The sequence below is a fragment of the Pleurodeles waltl genome, chromosome 6 (genome assembly GCF_031143425.1).
Source record: "Pleurodeles waltl isolate 20211129_DDA chromosome 6, aPleWal1.hap1.20221129, whole genome shotgun sequence".
Classification (NCBI taxonomy): Eukaryota; Metazoa; Chordata; class Amphibia; order Caudata; family Salamandridae; genus Pleurodeles; species Pleurodeles waltl.
Window position 1 is genome coordinate 1,589,044,990 of NC_090445.1, and position 23,436 is coordinate 1,589,068,425.

The 23,436-nt window shown below is 45.3% G+C and overlaps 1 protein-coding gene across 5 annotated transcripts in view; it reads left to right on the plus strand.

The window, feature by feature from the left end:
* The window catches only part of LOC138301182 (ectonucleoside triphosphate diphosphohydrolase 8-like), a 451,411-nt gene that overhangs the window by 160,160 nt on the left and 267,815 nt on the right, over positions 1 to 23,436 (plus strand). For 2 of the 5 annotated variants that reach the window (XM_069241396.1, XM_069241400.1), the window contains exon 1: positions 22,062 to 22,141. The exons of the other annotated variants lie outside the window; for them this stretch is intronic. The gene's annotated coding sequence lies outside the window, so the exon portion shown is untranslated. Of the gene's footprint in view, positions 1 to 22,061; positions 22,142 to 23,436 lie in introns of those variants that run through there. 5 annotated transcript variants of the gene reach the window in all.

Here is a 23,436-nt window from a genome sequence, read left to right on the forward strand (position 1 = left end):
CAGGAACGCTAGGGGTGAGATGTTCACTAATCGTAAAGAAATCCTTCAGGTGTTGGCGGAACATTTGCAGAGGGTATCAAGAGTTGGTGCCCCAATCCCAGAGGATGGCCTGGGGGAGTTTCTGCAGCAGATGCAGCTCCCACATTTGGAACCGGAGAGTAGGGATGTTTTGGAGGCTGCGATTACTGTGGAGGAGGTGAGCGAGGCAGAGGGTGCAATGACCAAGTCTAGGCCTTCGCGTGGTGATGGCTTCCCGGTTGAGATGTACCAAATGTTCTCCCTCCTCCTGCTGGAGAAGCTCCTGGAGGTGTTTGAGGAGGCCCAAATGGGAGGTATATTGCCAGAAACCATGTGTCAGGGCATTGTGTGCTTGATGCTTAAGCCTGGAGGGGATCCTAGTGACCCCTCTTCCTATTGCCCGCTTACTATGCTGAACAGTGATGTAAAGATACTCTGTAGCATTCTGACTACTCGGCTTCGCGGGGAGATTCGGAGCCTGGTGCACGAAGATCAGTTCGGCTTTATCCCTAGTCGCAGCACGACCTATTACTTGCGTCGCTTGGCACATGTTTTGCATGAAACTGAGGAGAATTAATTGGCGTTCTTGTCCTTAGACCTGGAGAAGACCTTCGACACAGTGGACAGGGACTATCTTCTGGAGGTGCTGCAGGGCATGGGGTTTAGCCCATGTTTTTGCGCATGGATGAAGATGTTGTAAACTGCTCCCTCCGCACGCGTTCGGGTGGGAGGAGAACTATCGGACTCCTGAGAGGTTGGCAGGATAATCAGGCAGGGATGCCCACTTTCGACGCTTCTCTTTGCCCTGGCTGTTGAGCCGTTGGCGATCTGGCTCCGCAAGAAGCTGTGACAGTGGGGTATCCGAGTGGGTCAGACTACTCACAGTCTTTCCCTTTATGCAGATGATGCGTTGGTGTATCTTCGGGAGCCACTTGTCTCGGTGCCTTTGTTGCTGCAACTGTTGGGGCCTTCAGAGTTGTGTCTGGTCTTAAGGTGAACAAGAAAAAGTCAGTCCTGTTTCCATTGGGGTCACTTTACAGTGTCCTTCAGGATGATTTGCCGAGGGTAGGACTTAGGTGGGAGATTGAGAGTTTCCGGTATCGTGGCATTTGGGTCACTCACACTGTGGCGGCACACGAGAAACATAACGTAGAACGGGTGGTTACCGGCCTGGAGCGTTCGGTCTCGTTCTGGAACAGATTACCTCTCTCTGTAATGCTGAGGACGGCTGTAGCAAAGATGGTATTCCTGCTGCGGTGCCTTTGCTTGGTTCAGAACTCCCTATTTCCGCTGTCCGCTCGGCTCTTCCTCTGGCTGGATAGTTTGCTGATTTCCTTGGTGTTGGTCAGGCGCCGTAGTAGGGTGGCGTTTCCTGTGTTACAAAGGTTGGCGATTCCTAATATTATACATTACTATTACTCAGCCCATCTGCAACACACTGCAAAGTGGATGATGGAGTCAGACAATTGGGTGAAGAGATTGTTTGCAGGAATACTGGGCGGACAGGTGTTGGTGCATCTATTGATGTCAGGTGGTCAGTCGGAATCAGCCGTCCCCTATTTGGTCAATACCACTGCTTGGATCTGGGAGCTATATGTTAAGACTGTGCTGTGGCGGGCCCCATTTGACAATGAGTTGAGGATATGGGACTTAGCATCCTTTAGGGACATGGACAGACTGATATCCATGGAGAGTTGGAGGCTGCAAACTGGTAGGAGACTTATACCCTAATGGCGAGTTCTTTTCCTTCTCTGAGGCTCAGGATTCGTTTGGACTAGGCCCCGGGCAGTTTTTAGAAGATGCAAAAATGGAGAGCGTGGCTCGTGAGATCTGGTGTTGTTTTTCGGTGGCCCCTCAGGCCTCGGCGGTGCTGAATGGACTGCTCAATTGGGGTGAGGGGACTTACTTGATCTTCTGTTTCTACAAGGCCCTCCGGGATGATCAGCCGGGCGTGACAAATGTGGCACGTAGGGCATGGGAGCATAAATTGGGGGACCACATAGAGGAAGCTGACTTGGAAATGGCATTGTTGTTAGTGTGCACGGTGTCATGCAACAATAGATTTAAACTATTACACTTCAACTTCGTACATAGGACATACCCTACACCTAGCCGACTCAATAAGATTGACCAGGGATGAAGGGCGGGATGTCCCTGGTGTAGCACTTTTGGTGTCTCCTTCCTGCACTTGGCTTGGTCCTGCAGGATGGTACACAACTTCTGGCAGGGGGTAGTAGGGAGAATTGAGGAGGTCACAGGATTGGGGCTGGAAGCAACGCCATTGACTTGCCTTTTGGGTGTAGTGCGAAGACCACGGGCTGGAGAATCCCATATAAGCTCACACAGTTGGCACTAGTGCTTACCAGGCGCAAGGTGGCTAGTGGCTGGATGAGTGCCAGGAGTCCCTCGGTCCACTGCTGGATTCGAGATGTAATGTAATGGGGTGCGGCTGAGGAACAACATATGTGGCTGACACGCCGGGATTTGGGGGCACTGATGGATGTGGCTGTCTGGGGTGCACTATTGGAACGGTTCGCTGGAGTGGAGGAATTAAGTTCTTCAGGAAGCATGGATGAAGAGGGGTTTGGGAGTACGCCTTGAATTGATTTGACAGGTGACGACCAACTATGGTGAGGTTATGTTTCTGTTCTATACCATGTGTGTAATGACTGGTTCCATGAGGATCCCAAGTGGGGGAGGGGATGTTTGAAGGAAATTCTGCTGCATTGGTAGCTATCATCCCTTGGCTTTGATTCATGTCAATGATGTCCTCCGATACTGTGACTTAATAATACTGCCATATCTCGCATTGATCAGCACTGCACTGTATTTCTTTTTCTTGTTGAATTTGTTTTCTAAACTCAATAAAAACAGAGTTATAAAAAAAAATATATAGAATTTTTAGAAAAGAAATATAAATTCTTTACTCACCGAGCCCCGCAAAGTCGACACCCAGTAGGTCAAACAGGTCCTGTTCCCAGTCAAGGACATCTGCCCAGGGGTGCGTCAGCTGCTGCTGCTGGGTGTGAGTGAGTCCCGTTCTGCATCACACACATCGCCACACTCACCCCCACAACAGCTGCCACTCTCACAGGGCATATCCCTCATCAGGCCATCCCCCAGATGCTAGCATGCGAGGAGGTGGTGCTTCACCCAAAAAATGAGTGGTGCATCTCCACCTCGCTAATGGTGAGGCAAAGCCGCACCCCTACTTTTTTGTGCCACCCACATGGGGTGCACGTGGTTTCCATGTTGCCTGCTTCTACCACAGAGACTGGAGAGTGAAAGAGTCGAGAAGGAAGGAGGGAATTGGAGCAAATAACAGAAGGAGGACAGATAGGATAGGCCAGTAAAGGAAAAAGGATGAAATAGAGTACAAAAAAGTTGACAGGGCATAAAATAAACAGAACAATAAACTCAGGAACAATGAGAAACTAAGTATAAAAATGTTGGGATGGAGGAATAGGAAAGAGTAAATGGGGTTGGATGGATCTAGATTGAAAAAGGAAAGCAGCCAGCAAGGAAATACAGAAGCAAGAAAAACAAAATGACCTCACCCATGCAGACCGTGTGGTGCTGTTTGCGCTGATTTTTCAATGTGGAACACACGACTGGCCTGAAAAAGCATCGCAAACGAGCATTTTTCCGCCTGTTCGCAGAGGTCCATGGAATCCTGTGGAGTTTTTTTGTAACTCTGTGGAATTCTGCAGAAAAAAAAACTCCATGAGTTCTGCCTAGGCCTAGTAAGGAGATGTAAGGAGGCAAAAATATTTCTGGTTTGTAAAATAGATGAGGCGAATACAAGAGTAAAGAATTGTCTCCAATGCTAGTAGAAAACAAACATGAGTTGTGACATCTGTCCATCTATTGTGTGTCCTAAACTGTAGAGGATTGAACTGAAAATTAGACAGTGGTGGTGGCCTGCTGAAGAAACTACAGAGTCAATAGGAATTGATGATTCTTCTTAGACCTTGGTAATGGTGGCAAGATCACAGTGCATGTAGCCTTCACTCCTAGAACTATAACAAGTGATCAATAGGCTATTTTTTTTATTAGATATTAACAATGCATTCAACACTTTGGCAAGGCACAACATGGCATGATGATAGGACTTGATAATATGGCAGGAGTAGATATACAGTACACAAGGATCACAAAAAAGTTAACAAAGAATAAAACAGGCCCAGCAGAGGTCTCTAGGATACAATAATACCTCAGCGTACCATGGGAAAATTATATAAAGTCACAAAGTTTCAGACAGGATCAGCAGTCGAATATACCTTGAGGTAGCAGGCAAAAGCAATAGGAGTGCAGGAGCGATACAGTCCTTAATCAGGATTCAGCTTTAACAAATAAGACCGGAGAGGGCCCCACAAGTCCTGTGGTCATTGCGGTTGAGCAGCTGGTGGTAAAGTTGCAGCATATGTCCCTAACCAGTTCTCGCACAAGGACATGTCCTTTAGCCAGTCCTGAAATTTCGGAGCATGTCTGCTTCTCCACATCATGGCCACTTGTTTACCCAAAAGCAGTCCTGTAGGAGTGAACTTGTGGAAACCTTTAAGCATATCTTTGCCATAACCCACCAGAACCATAGTGGGAGTGAGTTGAAAAGCGTGGTCTGTCATGTCAAGCAGTGCTGCAAGTGTCTGAGTCCAAAACATGGCCACCGCCTAGCACAACCTTGCCAAATGGAGGAATTCTGCCCCCCAAATACCACAGTGCTTATATTTGGTATCATCATTGTGATACTAGCGGGCAAGGTTCACCCGGGAAAGGTTCTCCCTGTGTAAGTATTTATAATAAATTAACCAATATTTACCATTAGGGGACACCTCCTTGGTTTGTTGGCAACTGAATTGCCATTGGTCATCAGATATGTCATGACACAGATCGCATTCCCAAACCAAGTGAGCCCTAGAAGACACCATCAACATGACAAAGAGGCTGCGAGCCTCATGGGAGAGTTTACCATAGGTAAGAACATCTAGTGTGGTGGCAGGGGAGTTGCCCAGATAGTCTTGGTTTGTCTTAAACTTATGTTCTGTGACTAAATCACTTGAGCCCTCATTATGAAGCCGGACCCGTCATTCAACCACCAAATTACAAGTGGTGACTGGTCACTGCCATTTTTGAGGTGGAGAGCAGCCATCATACGTTCTGGCGGTCAGCTGTGCAGAGGCTGTTTCCTTGCCGGCACCGCCATGCCAGCATGACTCTGCCCTCCATATTACGAGTCGTAATACGACTTGGCGGTGTCCTGCTGACATGGTGGTAGCGGAGAGGGAAGACCTCCAGGACCCATGCCCTCCTGGACATCCTCCTTGATGGAAGAGGTAAGTGGACATCCCAAAGGGTGGGGAAGGGTGTCTGTGGTGTGTTTGGGTGCGTGTGTGTGTCAGTCTATTCCAGGCCCAAACAGTACACCGAACTGTATGGATTTCCTGAGATGGTCTTAGAAGTGGCACACATGGGGCCTCAGGGAGTGGAATGGGAGAAATCAGACCTCGTCAATAATAACATGGGGGGCCCGTCTACTATTGTGAAACCAGTGGTGGATGAATTGCACCTGTGCCATCAGATAATACACCTCAAAATGAGGGGCCACAAAGCCTCCCCGTGATATGGGAGCTTCAATGTATGCCACCAAATCCATAGTTGTCGACCTGTCCATACCAGCTTCATCATAAGGGAGAGCAGTTGAGCAAAAAAGGCCTTATTTAACGTAATGGGTATATTTGTAAATAAATAAAGTAACTTGGGCAAAACAATCATTTTCATCAGGGCCACGCTGCCCGCCAGTGATAGCGGCAGGGTGATCCGTCGATCGTCTTGGAACTACAAGGTCTCCATATAGCGCCCATAATTCTCAAGGATAATGGTGGAGATATCTGCATGATATCTAGTTGGTTCCGTCTGACATTGCAACTGATAGGGTGTGTCTGGTCTTGTGTTAGTTTTTGTCAAGGGGACCATGATGGATTTGGACTAATTCATCTGGAGGCTGGACCAACAATTGAACTCTACTATTTTCTCAAGAATAGGAGTCAAGGTAACTGTGGGGTTTTAACCACTAGCATTGCATTGTTGGCATACATGGATAGTAGTGTATATCAAAAACCAACATTCCCCTCACCTACCATGGAACTCATGCAGAGGTCACACTATGGGCTCTATGGTGAGACCAAAAAAAAGAGGCGACGGGGGCATCCCTACCGCATGCCCCATCTAATCAGAAACAGCTCAGACACACCTACTTTTAAGCGCAGTCTAGACAATGGAGCAGTATGCAGCAGTTGAACTAATTTCACAAACGCCGCACCCAGTCTCAACCTGGATAGTACCATAGGCAAGAACAGCCGTGCAACAGTATCAAATGCCTTAGTGGCAACAGCTGGCCCCTCAGGGTTTAGCTAGTGGGTAAGGGCAAAAAGTGAGCAAAGATTATGTGCTGTGGATCGGCCCGGAAGAATGCCAGACTGGTCTGGACCAATCAGTCTCGGTATCAATGGGACCAGCCTGTTTACCAGTAACGTGGCAAGAATTTTACTGTCAACATTGATAAGGGATAGGGGTGATATGACTCACATTTATTTGGAGGCTTATCTGGTTTGAGACGTGTGATTATGATGGACTCTCCTATGGTCAAAGGGCAATTTTCATGTCTGAAAAGCCTCTTCATAGACACTAGACAGCCAACAGTATCGGTGTCAGCTCCTATGCATATGCCTTATAAAATTCAATGGGGATGCTGTCACTCTCAAGCACCTTCCTGTTGTTCAATTGTTTAATGACATGTTTAATCTCTGCAGCAGACGGGGATTGGCAGAGGCGCTCACATTCCGCCTGATCTATCCCTGCCAAGGTCAGTCTATTTAGGTAGGCTGTCACGTCTGCAGAAGTCACCTGCGATTGTGATGTGTACAACTGCTGGTAGAAGGTGACAAAGTCCTGTAGTATATCAACCGGGTCATACACCGATTGCCCATCAGGTGTATCCACACTATTAACGTGATTAGCAGCCCATTTGGGTTTAAGCAGTGCAGCAAGAGTGTTCCCCTTGCCTATCGCCCTCCCCATACTTCCTAGCCTGGCAGTGTTAGCTCAGAAATTTCAGTTCCCTGTCAGCCTCATCTTGAAACTCCAGTAGGAGAAAATGTATTGGGTCTAAGTGGCTATTACCCTTTGTCTCCTTATAGCTGAGCTCCAGGGCATGAAGATCTTGCTCCAGCAAATGAATCTACCTTTGGTAGATTTAAGGATGCCATGCCCTTTACCTATACATTCACCCCGGATGAGCACCTTGAAAGTTTCCCAGAAGGTGGCAACTGAATTTACAGATCCCTCATTTGATGTAATATAATCCTTAACGGCAGCTAGAATCTCTTCCTGAAATACGGTATCTAATAGGTTTTTGGGTTAGAGTAACCACAATGACATACGCGTCAATTTATTAAGTAAAGCTATTTGTAATACCACCGGGGAATGGTCAGACAAAGTTCTCAGTAAATGCTGGATACTCAATATGCTAGTTTAAATGTATGTTTTTTGATGGAGTTCTTCGTACATGTGCTTACCTTTTTTTGTAGTTCACCCATTCAGCAACTTTGAGGGTGACATGTAGAGTTTTGTAGTTTTGGCAAGTGTTCTCTGGTCTATTGTAGGTAATACAGCTGACAAATACAGAGCAGTTTTTGAGATTCTGGCCCTCTAGGATGCTCTAGAATGTCAAAGAGTATTCAGTATGAGGTCTTCTATTGGAGTACATTTTCCAGCAGGTTATTGAGAGCAGGCTGTACATTATGAAGTGTATTCAGTGCTGATATGCTAGTTTTTAATTCACGCAAAGTTAAGGCTTGCTTAAAAGTCCTACTTACAGAGCTTCAGCCAATGCATTTTAAGTAAAAGCTGTTCCGTTATCTGAGTTAAATATGCAAATGTCTTCTATAGCTATAAAGGGCAGCAAATCATTTGCAACACTGTGAGCTATCACACTGTTTTGCAGTCATTGCAGATGAATCTGGAGTTAAGGTCTTCTGCACCCAAAAATATAGCTATAATGGTCTATGGGAGGAAGTAACCAATATGACCTAAGTACATCACATCAAAAGGCAAGAAAGCCTTATTTAGAGGAGTCTTTCTATGTCTTATAATAGTAGATTTAATTAATTTTCCAACTTCGCACTGTAAAACAGATTTTTGAGAGTGCTTCGACATCAAACGTCCCCAGTACTTTTGAAGAAGTAGTGATAAGCACCACCATCAGCTGAGGCTAATCACTATGTGCAGCTGTAAAATGACCTCGCTTCTTTTTTCAATTAGAAAGTATTGCTCCAGAGATATATACAGCTTATTTGCAGCAAGATCCTGGGCTTGCTTTTAAGATTGCTTGTATTGCTAATCTGCTGTTTGGGTCAGTTTCTATTTGCAACCTAATTACAGCTTCATCTCTTCACGTTAGCACTGTTGATTGTGCAGGCATACCAGCCACTGTATTAACGTCAGGGCCCATTTGTTTACTTTGATGTTTCATAGTATGCATATGCCTTGGGAGCAGACTATTCTGTGACAGAGCTATTTCACCAATATTCTTGGCTATAATTTTCTTGCATCTGCAGTAATTTTTCGACCAGTGTTTTAAGCGAATATTAAATTCTTCAACACAGAAAGCTGAATCTGAAACAATGAGTGAGAACTTGCAGACCTGCTTTCTGTAGTGTAACTAGCAATTGTTGTTTCTCTGCAGTTAGGCTGGTAGTGCCACAGAGGGTTTTACTATATTTGTATAAGGGTTTAAATTCAGAGCCCTCAATTCTCCCCTTAACTGCTTCACAAGCAGCATAATATTGATGATTTGTGCTTTTTGCAAGCTGCACCAACCAGTGAATGTAAAGGACTGGTTGTATGATTCTAAGGACAGTATGTTCAGAGTTCTTGATAAAGCGTGTTGGTATTGTAAAAACGAGTGAATACTGAGCAGGATATTCTATTGAAACTATATGTTTGCTTTAGATTGTTTGGACACCCACTTCACCTAAGCCATGCATAATAATTTAGAATAGGCATGTTAGCCTTTGCCGAAGCTCGAAGCTTTCAAAGTGGATTTTGAAGACAAAGGGCCTCATTCTGACCCTGGCGGTCTATGACCGCCAGGGTGGAGGCCGGCTGAAGCACCGCCAACAGGCTGGCGGTGCTTCATTTTGTATTCCGACAGCCGCGGTCGCCCAGCTGGGTCCGGCGGTTTTCCGGTGGATTTCCCCCGGCTGGGGGAATCCTCCATGGCGGCGCTGCTTGCAGCGCCGCCATGGGGATTCCGACCCCCTTCCCGCCAGCCTGTTTCTGGCGGTTTTCACCGCCAGAAACAGGATGGCGGGAACGGGTGTCGTGGGGCCCCTGGGGCCCCTGCACTGCCCATGCCACTGGCATGGGCAGTGCAGGGGCCCCCTAACAGGGCCCCAGCAGGATTTTCACTGTCTGCTTTGCAGACAGTGAAAATCGCGACGGGTGCAACTGCACCCGTCGCACCCCTGCAACACCACCGTCTCCATTCGGAGCCGGCTTCTATGTTGCAGGGCCTTTCCCGCTGGGCCGGCGGGCGCCCTTTTGGCGGTCGCCTGCCGGCCCAGCGGGAAAGTCGAAATGGCCCCCGCGGTCTTTCGATGGGGGTAGTTTGGCGGGCGGCAACCGCCGCCCGCCAAACTCAGAATGACCCCCAAAGTGATGATAATTTACCCTTGAGCTGTGAGTCTCTTCTCTGGGAGAGCTGTTGTTACTACTTTCAGTATTTTCTGTATAGGTTGACACTTTCTTTTTTTGGAGCTGACTAGATAGGTGATCTGTATGTAATTCTTGTTGTCTGCCTCTCATTGTAAAGAATATATATTTACCCTGATGTAGTGGGAACCATTCTTCTCATGAAAATCAAATTATATTATTCCTAGTTTGGCTGCAGCTCTTATAAATGTTTATTGTGTTGTTATGGCTAGTCTACTTCTGAAAAGGTGAGCAAAATTAGCTGGTATGGTGGTTTTATCCTTGGTTCAAATATGAGCAGTCAAATGTCAAGCATCCCCTCAGGGCTTAACATTTGCAAGGAGTGTTTTTAGATGCTGTAATGAAGTACACTATGCCAGGAAATTGGAAGCAAGCTATTTTCTCTCACCGAAAAGTTCATATATTAATAAAATAATATTGGAAAATGTTAAGATTTTTTTTTAACCAAATTTAATTTTTGTCCTGCTTTTTTTTAGAATGGCAGCTGCCATACTTAATCTGTGCAGATGCTCTTCTAATTCATCATCACTGATTCATACTCAATTGATAAACAAAACCACGTCTGTTTGGTCTTGTATGAGTTCCATAGGTTTGGAGGCAAACACGACAGGCTATTTTTATAGCTTTGGGGCAAATGAGTGAATGCAAATTTCAACTCAGTGCAGAAAACTGTGATCAAATTCCTTGATACTAAATTGATATATTGGCTAAAGAAATAATTTGCCATGGCAAGAGTTGTTTTATATTCCTTACAAACATGTTAAGTTATGAGCCCTGTACTATGTGCAGTCTGTAAGTTTCCTATAATTAAGCAGTACTATTGGTTTTAGACACTGGGAACCTCAGCGTGTTCATTTAACTGTGACAGGGAACTAACACTCTTTGGTATAGAATCTCAGTTAGTATGGTTCTTATGTCTTGTTTAGCTTCCAGCCTTAGCAGGTACTGAGGGTCATTCCAGGTTTCTTCACCTAAGGAGTGTGTGAAGACTGGTGGCTTCTTTCCAAGCTCACTTGCATGCATATGAAGTCCTCAGCACCTTCAAAACTATTAGGGAGAACGCATCAGTAATTGTGTCTTTGCTTGGGGCACATCTGCGTTGAATTCTGGAGGCCAGGCCGCCTCGGCTAATGTTAAATCATATGCTTTTGACAAATGTTACCAAAATAATATTTTTTACAGGTATTTTATGCACACATACTTGAATTTGTGCTACAGAGGTCTGAGCTGGAGCATGTATGTGGCCATTGGGAGTTGCAACCTGAATACATTCAAGTTGGAAGTTTTGATCTTTATATATTCAATGGTCAAATTAATTTGTCTTTCTTTTAACATTTTTGTTTAAGATAAGGTGTGGACTCGCAGGTGCCCGAGGGTCTCTTCCACTGAAATAAGACTTTTGATATTTCTGTGAGAAAATGTGTTTTCTTTTTAGCTGTGTCTCTGTCTAACCACTAACAGAGCCATGTAACATGACATGTTACCTAGAACAATCTCAGGAACGGTTTTATAGTCCCTGATCAAGAATCATGGCAGAGAATGCACCAAGTTCATCCTGGTATAATGGCTATATATGGTATACCATGTATGACAACACTGATGTTAGTGAACATACAACCCCAGCTTGTTCATTGTGTTGTGTTGGAGGAGGCAGCATCCCTAGTAGAAGACATATCTTCATAATTTTATGCTTTTTCATGAGGATGGATAGGTGGATATACCGCAACTAGCTATGGTGTCCTGAGGGAGATTTCATGTTTCTTTGGAACACTGGCTTATAAAAGTGCACACTTTGGCATGGGCACAAGAGTTCCTGTTGCCATGGTCTAAGATTCGATTACTCACCTGTTTATAAAAGTCTTTTAATTACCCTGTTCAAGTCACACAAGCTTTATTCGGTCTAATTAAACCATCAAAGCAATAACTTACAACAGTAAAACCATAATCTATACACAATAAATATATAATAACAAGATTAAAAAGTAAATAATGAGGATAAGATAAAGATAAAATGAGAGATCTGCGAATGTACAAAGGAGAAAAGATAGATATAAATCTTCACATGTGTCTCCCATCCTATATATGAGGGGGAAACGTCAGAATTCCTTTTTATTGGCTATTCTGCAGGTTCTGTTGGGCTAAGTCTGGGTAAGGGAGTTACTATACAATCAATAGCCCTGTCTGCCCAAACATCATAAGTGGATCCATTCTAAGAGGACCTGTGACATGTGGCAGCCGTCCCTGAAACTACTGGATAATTCCTAGTACATTACTGGGGCCCACAAGGAAGGTGCATCATCTGAGAGTAATGAGTAAAGTATCTTGATTTAGGAACAACTAGTGCTAATCTTACTGAGGAACCAAAGGTCTCTGCTATGGTAGCAATCTGATCTTAACATGAAGGTGACATCATTCACTACATGACTGGCGCATCTCATCTAGTGAGGCTGACAGTAAGTAGTTGGCGTATTTTATTGGATATATTTATGTCAGCTATGTTAGAGAAACAGGCATTAACCTATTAAATGGAACTTCCTTTTTATTTGTAAGCTTAACAAAACATTGTCAGAAGAGGGGACACCTTTCCTACCCAAAGAAGGGGAATTTTACCATACCAAACAAACTTCTCTACTGTTTGTACAGGTTTTTTGAGTTCCTGGACTTGCAGTCAAATAGCCCAATGTGTGCCCCCCACGTTGGGTGCAGACTCATTTAGATAGTTGGGAAAAACAGACAGGGGTTTCACTGGCTCACATCACTGCTGTATTATGGGGATGGGTTAGCATGGTGACTGCTCCTGACATGCCAGAGACCCTAACAGGGTTCTGTTTAGGTGAGGTCTCCCCATTCAGTTCTAAGAATTCAAGCATTATGACAAGGAAGTAGTAACAAACCTTCATAATGAACTAATCTACAGTGTAACATTGAAAATCAATTGTAGTGATAATAATTTCTGCATTAGCACAGTGAATGTTAGAAAAATAGTCGCAAGAATATACCTTTTGTAAAATTAAACATGCACGCTAGGAAGGAAAATACATTGTAGGAAGCCTAGAAGGAAAATACATTTTTGGGAGTCAGTAAAGGTCTTTAGAGAAAAACTACGCAATCCAGCTGCCTTGCCTTGCACACCCACATATGAAACAAAATATAGATCAAATGGACCTGCAAGTCCATAGTCAATATTTCAGGATTGTCCAATATATTGGAGAGCATTGCCAGCCCAAGGCCCACATCTTTCAGAATGCTGTGACTGTCACAGGATTTTCACTATTTATTGATATTACATTTTATTTACAAAAATCTCATGTGCACATTGAGGACCAGGTTCACAAGGTAAACGTAAGGGTTTCTGCAAGTTTACACTTTTTCAGTATTCACAAATATGCTTTTTAATAGTATGTTTAGGAGTGCAGAGACTTCGTAGTCTGGGCAGAGAATTAGTCACATAAAAAGATAGGTTATATCTTTTTATGTGTGGAGTTCTCCACCTGACTACGGAGTCTCCACACATGAAAACTTACTATTAAAACACAGTTTTGTGAATACTGAAACAGCGTAAACTTACACAAATGAGTACGTCTACCTTTGTGAAACAGGCCCTGAGAGTTGACTTGCTTCCAGGCATCAAAGCTGCAATCGAACACTGTGGTACAGATCACCAGTGATAGGAAGATTTTAATTTTAAATAACAACTGTTTCAGACTGTTGGCACAATAGCAGAGAAATGTATGTTCTCCTGGTGATCCTCTTGTCCATATGGACGTGGGCATCACCAGGTAATGGTTTGAGGGTCTCAATTGTTTATGAGGCACTTAAGGGGTATGCTTATAGTTAAAATAGGAGGTGAACGGGCTTAGCAGAAAAGTGCTGCAATGGTAAAGTCTTTGAGGCTAAACTATAGACGGGCCCTGGCAGCCCCCAGGAGAGAACGAACGGACCAAAGAGAGTCCTGAGTACCCTGTCCCTACTAATTCGGAGGAAAGCTATCCCCTTTGTTTTGTAATCTGTGCACACCAAGTGACACGGGGGCCCCCGCAGCAAACACTCCCAACCTCCTGGAGCTATGGCTGGGCTCAAAAAAGCAAATGAGCCCTCAGTGGGACTTCCAGGGATGCCCAGTCATCTGAATGCAGCAGATGCCCGGGCTCCTAGCGACCAGGTTCCTGGGCTCGATGGATGGCCATCTGAGGCCCGGGTTCACTGAGCCTGAGTTAAGCCTCAGGCAAGGGTCTGCAAGGGGGCCTGATGGAGAGCTGACCCAGAGCCAGGACACACCTTTTTAAGCCAGCAAAGGAGAGGTGGCCCTTCTGAGGCCTGCAAGATCCCGTCCCGGGCCCTTTGCCACACTGCAGGCAAGGGAAGGGTGCCCTGGGCTGGGGGTTTCCACCCCAGGGTCTGAATGGGTTCTCACCTGAGGCCCGGTCAGAGTTTCTCCACTCGGGCAAGCAGGGGTGGCCTTCCTGGGCCTGGGGGACCTCGTTCCAGGTACTTTGCCACACAGCAGCACTGGGAAGGGAGCCCTGGGCTGGGGGCTTACCAGGACTCTGATCTGGGGCCCAGTCAAAGCTTCTCCAAACAGGCAGGTAGGGAGGCTCTCCCAGGGCCTGCATGACCATGTCAGGCTGAGGGAGGGAGCCCTGGCCTGGGATCTCTGCCAAGGCCCCGCCGGGGCTCTGACCTGGGGCACAGTCAGAGCTTCTAAGCCCTGGCAGCTAGCGGAGGCCTTACCTGGCCTCTGGGACCCCATTCATGGTGGGAAAGGGAGCCCTGGGACCGTGGGTGGTGCTTCTACCCCAAGTCCAGTTGGGGCTCTGACCTGGTGCCCATTCCGAACGTCTGAACCATACCAAGCAGATGAATCCTCCCTGGGCCTTTTGGACCCCGTCCAAGGCCCTTTGCAAAGCAGTGGGACAGGGGATGGAGCTCAGGACAGAAGCGCCCACCCCAGGGCAAGCCAGGACTCTGACCCAGGGCCCAGTCAGAGTTTCCAAATGTGGCCAAGCAGGTGAGTCTCCTTGGGCCCGTGGGACACTGTCCCAGGTGCTTTGCCACACTGCGGGTCGGGTGACAGAGCCTAGGATGGCAGCATCCACTCCAGGGCCAGCCACTGACCTTGTAGAGCTCCATCCAGTACGCTTTGCAACTGGGATGCCCTGAATGTGGGACAGTGAGTCATTTTTGAGTAGTAATTGCCAAAGGGGCCTAAGTATGCGCAATTGACCAGAGTATGGCGCTTGGTAGACAGACCTCGAGCAGGCTACCCTGGCTGGGACTTCAGAGCCCTGTCCCGCATGCTCTGTGACATGAATGGCCAGTGAATGTAGTCCTGGCCCTACCGGACGTCTGACCGCGGGCATGGCCATGGCTTCCCTCCCCACCTGGAGGATGGGGAGGGCTCCCTGGTCTGCTGAAGCACATCCTGGGCACTCAGCCACACACTGTGTGCCCCAAACCCCGGTTTCCTGCTTCCCTTGCAGGATTCTGCTCAGTGGGAGGGCAAAAGTAACTCTTGCCTGGGCCTGCCAACTATACCTCCTGGGTGTGCGGGACTTTAGGAGTTAGTACCTTTGAGACCGGACCCAGGCATCTCCAGAAGGCTTTTTGGAGTGCCCCCAGGCTCATATTCCAGCTTGCCAGCTGGGATCTGACCCTTCAAGCAGGGCTGGTCTCCGTTCCAGGCACGAACCCGGAGGAGAAAGTGTGGTGACAGTCAATACCCAGGGCATGGTCTGCAGGTACCGTGCCCTTGGTAGTGTTAGCGTGTCAGGCCTTATTTGGTTAATTGACATTAATTTATAAGGGGACGCCTTTTTAGGTCGATGAACCTTTTGACTGCGCTTAGAGTAGTTCCCACCATGAGACTCTGTACCAATGCAGATCAATAGCAATGACAATCAATAACAACAATCATGGGAGCCAGTGATTTCTACTCACTATGACCTTTCGGTCATGAATAACCAAACCTTTATGTAAAAGTTAGAATGTTTATTTCCCTATTTTAGCAATGGTAATATCACGTAACTTAGGCCCTCATTACAACATTGGCGGGCGGCAACCACCGCCCGCCAAGTTGTATCCTCCGCGCGGCCTCCAATGCGGCCGCACTCCCTTGGTGGTCATGTGGAGATCCCCAATGCAGACAGTGAAAAGCTCCATGGGGCCGTGGCAGGGGGCCCCTGCACTGACCATGCCAGAGGCATGGACAGTGCAGGGGCCCCCAGGGGCCCCTCGACTCCCCTTTCTGCCAGCCTTTTCATGGTGGTTCATACTGCCATGAAAAGGCTGGCGGGAGGGGGACACGTAATCCCCTGTGCAGCGCTGCAAGCAGCGCTACCCTGAGGGATTACAACTGCCGGGACCAAAGTCGCGGGAAACCACTGGGACCAAAGTGGCGGGAAACCGCTGGTCCTGGCCGCGGTCGTAATTCCAAGGAAAGCACCGCCAGCCTGTTGGCGGTGATTCCGACAAAATAACCCTGGCGTCCTTTTACCACCAGGGTTGTAATGAGGCCATTAGTCTCAAAATCAAATGATATGCATACAAAAACAATACTGGCTGCCCAAATCTCCTAAAGAATCGCCAAACTGCCAAAGAGAAATGGCATACATTTAGATTCAGCAAAGAAAACACACCGTTATTACATATAGCGAGCATCATCAGTGAGTACCCTAACTAACCTTCAGATTAGAATAGCATGTTGGACTTCATGCAAAACAATTTAGTCAACACAAGTTTGGAAAAGCATCTAACTATGGCTCTATCAAAATAGGCGGTTGGTACCTAGGAACAAAAGCAAATAGGCATAACAATCATTAACATCGTCTTATACCTTGTCTCAGTATGGGTCAGCAAGCTGTGACAGTCTTCGTCAATTGGAGATCAGTTTGGTCAGCTAAGCATCAGAATTTGGCATTAAAGTTCAGGAACACAAAGTCTCTTCATGCAGTTCGGAAAGGTAATAACTAAACACTCAAGACGGTTAAGTAGAATATAGTGGAATGGCCTCTCTGGGCTTTTCGTAAGAATAGGGCTAATGGTGTATCTCTTCTTGGTGCAGACTGGCTAAGTTACATTCGCTAAAACTTCTTCCCACGTTGCTATTGGTCAAAGAATCGTACGTTTACATTTAGTCCAATGAAAATAGAAGCCAAAATCTAAGAATTTACTTGTCCACTGTTCAGATGTCGATGATTGGCTCCTCTTCTCTTGTTCCTGTGGTTGGGCTTGTCAAGTAAAGAATTTGTATCAGCTTGTACTCCAGTCAGTGCATCCATTGTCTGCTCCTGGGAAGGTTGTCAGAATACATGAATATTTATTAGTAAAAATTCAGCGTTAACAGTAGTGACTGTCATCGCCATAGCATGGACTCAGGGTGACTACTACCTTCTTGGAGCCTGGGCCAGGGGAGCTAATGAAGGTTAAGGCCTTAGCCCACACCACATGCTCTCTCAGTCTGCCTGGGCGCTCTCATTAGGACACCTGCATTATTATTTGACAGGTGTACTGCCCCAGTCAACCTTTCCACCTGCCACTGTCCCTGGAGTGGGTCGCACCCAGTGGGCACCTGGTGGTTGAAGCCAAATCTGAAAGCCCCAATGGGTATACCCCGCTGGCTCACCAGGTAAGTGAACAATTGAGGAGTAGTGGCATTTCACCAGTTGCCCGAGGACCTTAAACTTATCCTACAACTCTCATGTCTCTTCCTGGTGCTGGACTAGTGTATAGCTCAATAGGGTCCTCTTTCCCAGCTGATTCTGGCAAGACCTTTCCCTTGGCTGTGGTTTTGCCAGATAGTAGGTAGGGGCAGTGGGAACCTCGTTCATCCATTCATGTGTGTCACTAATTAGATGATGAGGAGTTTGTGTAAGTGAATGGTTTCATTTCTGCTGCATATCCCAATTAAATGTAGAGTAGTCACCCTTTTCCAAATTTCCTGTTAAACTTTCTTTCAATCCTACTATTTCCGTTTTTGCAAGCAGTTATCATATGAACAGTTTTGACTCTTGAAGCAATAGTGAATGTATGCATTTGAGCAATACATATGGAAAGCACAATCATCTGTTCTATTACTGGAAAGTAAAAGAAAATTAGCACTAACGTTTTGGTGAGGATAGTGGAAATGGATTTCAGTAGCAGAGAAGTGTCACTATACGATCATTTATAAGCAGAAACGTGTTAAATGCAGGAAAACTGCTTCCCCCACATTTGCATGATTTATTGTATCTTCTGACCAACTATGGCTGACCTGCAATATATTAGAAATAATCTGATAACTCTACAATTGTTAGCAACACATTAAATCGTTTTTGCCCACAAGTGCATAGTGTTAGAAGACAACTAAAATGATTCACATTTGTAGTTAGCCATTAATACCTCACTATGGACTTTATTACGAGGCCCGACGTAACACCAACAGGTCCAAAACAGGAGTTAGTGGCCCCATCAGAGTTATGAATTTCATGGTAACTTCTCAGATCTGGTTTTCTACTTTAGTAGATTCTCCAATCAAAAAACAAGTGAAGTCTCCAGGTGGCAGATTGGAAATGAAGCAAAAGTATTTCCTTCAGTAATTCCTAAATTCACAAGGGACCCATCAGGGTCTCACATGTATTTAGCAGGAACTCTGCTCTCGGTATCACCCTCGACCCTTTACTGACAACTCGAGGGGTGGAACAGATACAACAAACTTGCAATGAGACCCTGTGCGGGCTAAAGCAGCACTCTTCGTATCTATTAACATATGCACTATCCGAAGATGAACTCAAACCTAGCAGCCATAGTCAAACGAGTTTCTGGGCACTACAATTAGATCAGATTGAAGTTATTAGAAGATAACATTCCCTTTTATTATGGGAGAACAAACGTTTTGGAATCCAGTTATTTGAGGGCATGTTTTCAAGTTTATTTCGGAAGGTGCAGAAGCTTGGTCATTGTCTGATTTCAGGATGTTTGAGAGGGTTACTCCTCTCATCTACTGCCAGATTAATTTTTCCTAACTGTTTTGTATGTATTGAATTAGGTTGACTCACAGTTCTGACAGTCCTGGATCTCCAGTTCCTTCCTAATAGTACCTACATACTCTAAGGTGAAGTAGTTTATGTGGGACAGGACAAAAGATCTTGTTAATTTCACTAGATACTGGATTGCAAGATCCCGAGGCCTGTGGTTATGATCTGTAGGCTGGTATTACGGGTGTGTATGATAATTTGAGAGGAGAAGACAAAAATCTGTGTCAAACCAAATGCATAGTTTGTTTACTTTATTAGACGTGCTGAGGCTTCATCAAAGACATGAGTCTTTTCAAGTATAATCTTGTTCTGAAATTCTTGCTTACCTTGCCGATCATTCCATTCTTCAGTCTATGCAAGAAGAGTCCGATGCAGGCCCAGAACTGCCAGACCCATAACAGTTCTTGAGCATAACCACTATGTAAATAAGTTCCACATAAATTCATTGTATGCATATGTATCTCATGTGTATGTCTTGAAAATCTGAACTGATCAACTACCCTGAACCTAAGATGGGCATCCATGATTTAAACAATAGTCTAGAAGCATACTCAAGAGGCATGTCTACTTCATTCTGGAGTAGACATGCCTGAGACATTCTGTGATGTTGTTGTAAAGCTATGGAACACTCCCCAATCTCACATGTATTTATAACTAGCAAATGCATAGTTTGTTTACTTTATTAGACGTGCTGAGGCTTCATTAAAGACATGAGTCTTTTCAAGTATAATCTTGTTCTGAAATTCTTGCTTACCTTGCCGATCATTCCATTCTTCAGTCTATGCAAGAAGAGTCCGATGCAGGCCCAGAACTGCCAGACCCATAACAGTTCTTGAGCATAACCACTATGTAAATAAGTTCCACATAAATTCATTGTATGCAAATGTATCTCATGTGTATGTCTTGAAAATCTGAACTGATCAACTACCCTGAACCTAAGATGGGAATCCATGATTTAAACAATAGTCTAGAAGCATACTCAAGAGGCATGTCTACTTCATTCTGGAGTAGACATGCCTGAGACTTTCTGTGATGTTGTTGTAAAGCTATGGAACACTCCCCAATCTCACATGTATTTATAACTAGCATATCAAAATGGGAAATGGTTTTGTGATAACCGTTCAATTAGCAGTTAGAAGTAGTGTAATCCATAATTTATATAGCTCTTCAACTCCTCTTGAGGTTGTGGAGCACTTCAATTCACATAATGTTACTGAGAGTGCCATTTTCGGACTGTTCAGTAGGATGTAGGATGATGCTTGGAGGTAGGCAAAGTGACGCCATTTGCAAAGGACATTATAATTGTGGTCTAATGCCTTTGGTCAATTAGAAAAACATTGGATCTATGTCGGGCCGCATCTAGGAGGATCTTGCAGTATGCCATACAGGATAATGAGTTGCCTTAAAGAGTAAATGAAGGAGGTGTTGTCCGATGTCTATGAAGACGTCTCAGTGCCTGTGCCAGTCTGAAACACAGTTGGTGGTGATGTTATAGATGCCTTCCCAAGACATATTCTTAAAGATCTATAGTTCACCCTAAGCATCTGACTAGGAAATGGTAAACTGGAAGGGGAGCGGTATGTGTCTGCTGGCCACTTTTTGAGGGACGAGTTCAGTGTGCCCATTAGTCACTTATTGTGTTAAACATTCCACAGGAGGAGTCTCCTAGATGTTTTTTAAACATAAGTCGTGTTCCAAAAGCAACACTGAAAACTAATGCAAAGTACCTTGCTAAGTCAAACTTGAAATATTGGTTCCCTTGGGTAAACATTTAAAAAATGGTTGGGAGAAATGCAGTACGTTGCAGCCATTACTCCTCTGTTAGTCAACCTCTCACAGTCTGTGAGGTGAACCCTACATTAGGTCCCTGAGAACCACAAGAGGTACATTTCCATACTCAGCCCAGTCCAGAGACATGCTGGCATCTCCACCCAGTGTGCAATCAGGAGCTTCCACTGATAGACAGGTGGGAGCTCTGTTGTGTATCAGCATATCCATGGACAGAACAGCACTACTATTTCACCCAAGATCTAGGGGTAGCAGTGGATATCCTTCATAGTTGCAGGTGCAAAATTCCGCTCTGCTGGCGGAGTTTGCAGAGTTTTTCCCACTCTGCGCTCTGTTTGCAGCATGGAGTTCAAGCAAAACTCCGCCAACCGTCACGTAGCGGAGTTTTATATTGCACGTGGCTTGTCAACATAAAGTTGGCAAGTGAGAATTTGTGTCCCCTAGCATGATTTTTGTTCTCCAGAATGCCTTCTGGTGAGATTTTTCAATGTGGGCAGTCGCAGCAGCCCGCATCCCTTCATGATGAGAAAGTTGCTGCTCAATTAAAAAATCTACTTGAGTGTTAGAAAGAAGTACCTCCTACTGGTGCGCCAAGGGGTTCAGTTCGAGCTGGTTTTACAGTGCAGAACAAGCTCCTGGCGCTAAAAATCAGAATGAGGTGCCTGAATTCTGCCTGCTCTCGGTACTCCATGGAATCTCACAACATTTTTATGTAACTCCTTGGAATTCCGAGGCGTGAAACGCCACGAGTTCCGCCCAGATCTAGACGTTTAACATGTCGGATATGTTGGCCCCACAGTTGAGTATAAGTATTGCAGCATAATCAGCTCTTCACCATGTTCCTTAAGTTGAATATCAATTATTCCTGAAGGAGCACTGGCCATTTTCCTCAAGGTGTCACAAGCAAACGGCCAGCTACTAGTGCTTAATTTGTAAATTAAAACGTGCCGGTACCCAAAGCCCCCCTCTTAAAAATGCGGCTGCTGCAATTAATTGATCGACAACCAAATACCGAGGCAGTGTAATGCTGAAGCCATCTCGGGTCTCTTCAATCCATTTACAGCCACTCCCTGCTCCTTCAGCTCACTCTTGCAGCTTTCTGATTTCTTCCATTGTGACGCGTTTTCGTTTTTCTCTTTCCCCGTCTTTCCCATAGGTGTCTTTTGCTCCAGTAAATGTTTGAGGCAGAAAAATAAGCACCGGCCCTCAAAAACAAGTGCCGGTGCTCCGCACCGGAATCAACAAGCACAAATTAAGCACTGCCAGCTACCATAGACCTGCCTTACACTAGCAGGTGGATGTCTGAGAGTGTCTCTCAGGTGTACGTGTGCTGACAAGAGGGTTGCTTGCATATGTATACAAATCTCCATAGTTAACAGTGAAAAAAATGCATATGCTTTCTCTTTCTCTCTGTCTCTCAGTGGACAGCCTGCGGCACTCGTGTTGACTCTGCATATAAATTGCTCGTGATTCTTTCTTGCATCTGCTCAGCCTCCGAGTTAAGGTCGACATTGGCACGTCCATCTCACAAGGATTCGCTGGGGTGAGGGCAGGTAAGCGGAGGGCTCTCTCGTTTTGCCCAATGCAGGCTGAGGTGGGATTCACACCGATGCACTTGTTCTTTGTCACCGAGATATTTTGCTGCGTAAAAAGTTGTTTTTCTAATAGGGCACTCACAGATACGGGTGTAAGTAGTACGCATAACTGGGCAGAGCTAATTCAACAATGTAATGTAAGCACTGGTTTTGTGGCCAAAGGAATAGGCTGTTTTTTTGTTTGTTTTTTAAATCAGCGCACTTTTTTGTACCGTGATAGTGAAGGAACCATCATTTTTTCACAAATAAGAAAACAAGTCACCTTCAAAATGTAGGGAGGTTGATCAGCCTCAGAGGAAATATGCAGAACCCAAAACACATTAAGGACTATAAACTATATCATATGGGTGATGTAAATTCTGTAGTAATGCTTTTATATGTCACTACGGCACACAGGCTTCCTGAAACTAGACTTATGCAAGTCATTTAAAAACACGTTCTCAATTGTTATAAAGGAGATGCGCCAGGGAACTCACCAAACTCAAACTCCCCTTCAAATGAACCTTCTGAGGAAATATGAAATGTCTAAGATATGTAATGTCCTTGTGACTCACATAAAATATATATATATATATCTCTCAGTGGCTAGAAGAGCATTTTTTGGTTTGCAAATAACTTTACTGCATTTAACAAAACTTCACAAAACTTTGCAAACAAAGATGCTCATCCACCACAACTCCTCCCTGGAAAGGATTGCAGGGACTCAGAAAAAAGGAGGTCCAAAAATCACATTTTCCCATGCATTTTCCATAGACTTTTTTTTAAAAGGCCTACAGTCAAAACTGCTGAACGTGAGCTTGGTGGTGGCCCAAGAATTGGGAAGGGCACCCCCAAGCATTTTTTAATGTTATGGGGGCTGCAGGGCATGCAGCATTCCCACCTCCAAGAAACATTAAAAAATGTCTCCTGGGTCATTAGATCCATTACCCATGTTTTTAAAACACTCCCAGCTGGAACTTCATATTCTTCAGTTGGAATGCAGAGCTCCCTAGTGGTCGGTTCTTTGGCTGCATTTTGTAGCCTGGAAACTGTTACAAAAGACTTAGGCCCACATTATGACATTGGCGGTAAATCCCACTTACTGCCATGCTGACTGCCGCCAACATACCGCCGCTGCGGCAGATATCCGCTAACCATATTATGAGACACACACACTAATCTGTCACTATTTAGCCACACACACAAATCCGCCAGCCCAAAGGTCAGTGATAAACTGGTGTTATCAAAACCCACACCGTTACGCCAACAGAACT